A 5,717-nucleotide genomic window follows, 5' to 3' on the forward strand; every position below is an offset into this window, starting at 1 on the left:
CACATATTTGGAGAATGTTCGTGTTGCGTTTCAACAGGAATGATAATAGAAGGATGTATCCGAGATTACAAGGACGAGCATACACCATCATAAACAATTACAAGACATTCAGAGGGTGTCTAAAGAATCATAATAATGACATAGAGGCAACGATGACTAAATATATCCAAATAAGAGGGTATCCATTTATCCATTTCGAGTCAAATGAAATGTCTGGAACTGAAATCCCTTCCGCGAGCATGATTCGACATTTGCTATATTAGTGTATAACACTTATGTTGTGAAACTGTTTAATGTAATGCCATAAATTTTATAACAAATAGTTTTGAAAAGGCGAGGGTACCCAAATATACCTCAAGCTAAAAAATTTCCTACCTATAAGTCCTTTCTCCGAAAGTGATTGTTTATGGACTGAGTCGAGACAATACAACAACGAAGTATGTTTACTTGATATAAAGGTTCAGACTTAACCAAACACAATAGGATTGCTTATCAAGTAAATAGGAATTAACGTTTGTGTAATTTACTTTAATCATAATAAAACAATTATAATGTGGAATATAAAAGTAAATGACACAACAAGATTTTGTTAACGAGGAAACCGCAAATAGAAAAACCACGGGACCTAGTCCAGAATTGAATACTCTCAGGATTAAGCCGCTACACAAAATTACACTAACTTCGTATAGTTGAGACCAAGTAACCAACCCTATAGTTCACCTAGTTCCTTCTGTATTCCCACGCCTCCAACTTATAAATAAGTCATGTACTTGGAACAATTCCTTTGGTTCGTATTCCAAACAATAAAGGAACAACAAATCTGTTTGGTATCAACTCTATTCAACCAAGTGATATGAGTCGGACAAAGTCTCTTCCGTTTATCTCAACATAAACTCCTTCGACAGGTCCTTAGATCTATCTTATATTCAATCACCCAAAGGTAATCGATTAAGATTAAGCCAACAACACTTTTAATCCGAAGAATCGTGTTGATGCCGATCTACTCAATCAATCAGTCCAATCTACCACAAGGATAAACCGATTATCAATTGGATCATTTTTTACCGAAACAAGTATTGTGCACACCAAAGATTATAAAACCCAAGTCAGATCTTTAATATCTTCTTTGTCTTCAAATCTTCTTAAATCTTCAATAAAAACCTGCACACAATCACTTGAATCTCTTATGATCAATCACGCACAGAATGGAGTCTGTTAACAATGGATTATCACAAGATCGTCTTTAGAACTAACAACAGTCTAAAGATCCCTGTCGAAACTCTGAACTAGTTTGAGTGAATCTTATATCAAAAAAGAAGATTCTCAAGAATAAACTAACTAGGTGCAATCAGATTTTAACCACCGTCAGTCAATCAAATCATTCGAAAACAAAAGATAAACCGCAATTATCTAGTTTCCCACCAACGGTACACGCTAGAGCTTCTCAATCCCAAAGAATACTTTAAAATGAGCGGCCGTAAGAGATTTCTCATAATTAGGTTACTCTCCTCTCTGAATAGGCGGCCACACCAGTAACAACAACAAAAGAGTAAATATATTGTTACGAAGGATTAGTATTCTAGAAAGGCAAACTTCGAGTATTTATAGACAAGGAAGTTTGGACACCAAGGAATTTCCAAAACCGAAAATATTCTCAAGATATTTATAAAAGCACAGATTCGGTTTTCATAATTCCTGGAAATGCTTTGTCCAAAAATAACGATTGAAATCTCTCGGAAAATCTAATTAGTAAATGCATAACTAATTCTGTAATTTCCCTAAAAAATGAAATTAATTACCTTAATTAAAAGATTCTTAACTTACGTATGTTTTGATCCTGGTGTTTGAGTGTGAAAACAGTTTCTGCTGATTTTGGTAATTTTGAGTGTGTGGGTGAGAAACAAGTCTAAACCCTAAACAATGTACTGCAAGAGAGTACTTTGATTCGAGAGATAAATCTGTAAAAATCCGGCCTAAACCAAGAAATGGCCGTTCCAGACTTGCTTCGGTCACAAAGTGAATGAGAAAGGTTGGTCTAGGGAGGGAAGCGAAGAGAGTGTTGAGACAAGAATAGTTGATTCGGGAAGAGTAGTTGTTTGACGACTTGTATCAGAAAGTGTAAAGCTAACAGATGGGAAAGCTAACAAGTGATTTGGTGGAAATAGGTGAGACTTATTTATAAAATTCGCAACAAAAACGTACCCTGGTCTCGTAAGAAGTGGAAACGGTTGAGTAAATGGAAGAAAGCGGTAACGGGTAACGCCTGGAATTGATGTTTCCATAATGAAGGAAACGTTTCACCATTACTTCCTGTATTTACTAACCGCCTCACTCTTATGACACTTTCTTGTAATGGGCGTAGTGTACGTCGCACGCTGTAAATCACCAGACCAATACCCTGATGATCATCCCCCAGTTTATGACATTTTTGATGTCCCGAGTGTTTTCTTGGAAAACGTGTAGCATGTTGCTATTGTCTGGAAAGTTAAGATTGAGAGGCTTGCCGGTTCGGTGATGACTTTCGACGGCCGAGATTTCGCATATTGAGAGGAAGGTTAGCCGTTGATTGTGGTTACCTTCCGTTGGTAGCCGGTGGCGTGGCCACGGTGCTGGCATGGCTTGCGCATGCTCTTGGCGTGGTTAATTAGGGTTTGGTGCGGTGACCAAAGAATTGGCATAACTAAGTATGTGTCGTGGCATGATGTAGTTTTGTAGTGGTAAGTAAAGTATTCGTTTCTCGGGCTTGTTGAGACTGATTTCAGATTTAAAAATAGAAAACAATAAAAGTAAAGAAAATATATCACAAGGTTGTCACAAATATCGAGAGGTACTGAGACTCAAGATTCCACCAATTCTCATATTCATGTGGTTCAACTATCAATTCCAGACAATTGTATCTCGAACAATAATAAAATATTGACTCTATGTCCTTGCCAAGGTAGATTTTTAAAAGATTAATTGTAAATCACAAGAATGATGCATCAAAAGTACTAAAACTAAGCATACGTCATCAAACGAAATCACAAGTAATTAGTGAAAATCATAAAACAATTAAATCAAGTGCAAGAAGTAATACAAGAAATAAATAGAATTACCACATGCATGAAATATGGCTTCCTCCATCGTCCCAGTGTCGGGATTTAGCTCCTCGTATCAAAAACAAGTTCAAAATAATAAATCATGGCTCAAAAGGTGCTTTTATTGGAGAAATTATATAACTCAGCGAATCTGCAACGATGTATTGGCGCTACAGAATCCACTGTTACAAGAGGTGTTGCTAACTGAAGATATGCGTGGATAATGGACTATTACAGAACTGTTGATTATAAGACCCTGATTACGACTGTTCTGTGCAACTTAATTTTCTTCAGATTAGGGTTCTTGAGAACGACACTTCTGCAGTGTCGTCTGCAACTCCTTTCCTTCTTCTACACCTACTGTTTCCTTAACTCCACCTGCAGCGTGGTTCTCTTCCTCTATTCTACCCCTCACTCCCGACTACTCTGTTATGACTCCTTCTCAACCTATATATAGGAAACAGGACCAAAAATGCTCGATAAAATCTCTCATGCCTTTCACCAAAAGTTACAGAGTTATCTTTTTTTATTTTCTGCCAAGTAACGATTCTTTTTTTCTCCCAATCCTGTTCACGCGTTTTTTGTAGAGTCCGAGATGGTCAAAACTCTTTCCAAAGATAGGATTGGATCAATAGGGAATATATCTTCGCTCACTCCTCAAGTTACTGCCGGAAATAGATCGCCTCCTCTGTTGTACCAAACTCGGTTTTCTTCACTTACACGGCTGCTGAGTTGTCCAAAATCCTTCCAGATATGAAATAAAATCTAACAGAGGAAATATCTCGCCTAAATCCTCATGGAACTTCTAAATTTAACAACAAAAATCTCCGAGAACACTTCTTTGCCCTGTTTACCGAGTACACGATGAAATCTGCCTTTTTAAATGTAACCAACTTCCTTACCAACTCTGATTTGTTGTAACAGGCTTATACGAATCCCAACCCATGATAATCTTCGAGAAATACTCGTGAAAATTAGTTGCAGAGAATTACGCACAAAACTCAACTTTCTTCCCGCCAAAAAATCAGTTTAAACGTGTGGAAGAAGCTATGCCCCCTATCCCAGCAGTGGGGTGCATATAGCCATAGGGTACCCCTTAGTAACTGGGTGCCCCTTATCCAAACTTGAGGGTCCGATTATCAGGTTCCTTCGGGTGCTTTTATCAACTTTTCGAGCCAAATTTCTCCGCACAAGTGTATTTCTCCAAAAACACCTACAAAGACATAAAATAACCAAATAAGCACAAAATAGAGCACTAACAATATATACAATTGTGATCAAAATAGACACATAAATGCGTCTATCATGGCAGCGTATCCAAAGGTTGCCACAAGTCGTTTGGTGGCAAGTTTGTACGACTAAGATCTGCATATCAGGAGGAAGGATAGTCGTTGATTGTTGCAACCTTCCATTTGGCAGCCAGTGGCACGGAGGCATGGCTTTGGCGTGGCCAAATTAGGGCTTTGGCACCATGGCCAAGAGTTGGCACCGTAGCCAAGAGATTGCCACAAGTCGTTTGGTGGAAAGTTCGTACGGCTGAGATATGTATCTCAGGAGGAAAGACAGTTGTTTATGGTTTCCACCTTCCGTTTGGCAGCCAACAGCATGGAGGCATGGCTTTGGCGTGGCCAAATTAGGGCTTTGGCACCGTGGCCAAATTAGGGTTTTGCCACCGTGGCCAAGAGTTGGCACCGTATCCAAAAGATTGCCACAAGTTGTTTGGTGGCAAGTTTGTCCGGTTGAGATCTGCATCTCAGGAGGAAAGACAGTCGTTGATTGTTTCCACCTTCCGTTTGGCATCCATCGGCATGGAGGCATGGTCGGCATGGCTTTGGCATGGCCAAATTAGGTTTTTGGCACCGTGGCCTAATTAGGGTTTTAGCACCGTGGCCAAGAGTTGGCACCGTAGCCAAGAGATTGCCACAAGTCATTGTTGGGAAGTTTGTACGGCTGAGGTCTGCATCTCAGGTGGAAGGACAGTCGTTGATTGTTGCCACCTTCCGTTTGGCAGCCAGCGACATGGAGGCATGGCCTGCATGGCTTTGGCATGGTTTAAGCGTGTCCAAGCTAGGATTTTGTCATAGTTTTAGGCGCGGCCAAAATTAGGGTTTTGGCATAGTTTAGGCGCGGCCAAAATTAAGGCTTTGCATTGGGCCAAAAGTTGCCACGCGTTTGGTGGCGAAATTGGGTGGCTGAGATTTGCATCTAAGAGGCATTGCTTTGGCGCGGAGATGTGGATGGCATAACATGCCATTGGCACGGTGGTGTGTCTGGCATGGTTGGCATACCTTTGGCGTGGAGATGTGGATGGCATGGTTGGCATGCCTTCGCCGCGGAGTTGTGGCTGGCATGGCATGCCATTGGCACAGTGGTGCGGCTGGCATGGTTGGCATGCCTTTGGCGCGAAGACGTGGCTGGCATGTCATGCCATTGGCACGGTGGTGCGGATGGCATGGTTGGCATGCCTTCGGCGCGGATTTGTGGTTGGCATGGCATTCCATTGGCACGGTGGTGCGGGTGGCATGGTTGGCATGCCATTGGCACGGTGGTGCGGGTGGCATGGTTGGCATGCCTTTGGCGCGGAGGTGTGGCTGGCATGGCATGCCATTGGCACGGTGGTGCGGTTGGTATGGTTGGCAT

This window comes from Papaver somniferum, chromosome 6, assembly GCF_003573695.1.
Source record: "Papaver somniferum cultivar HN1 chromosome 6, ASM357369v1, whole genome shotgun sequence".
In the NCBI taxonomy this organism is placed as follows: Eukaryota; Viridiplantae; Streptophyta; class Magnoliopsida; order Ranunculales; family Papaveraceae; genus Papaver; species Papaver somniferum.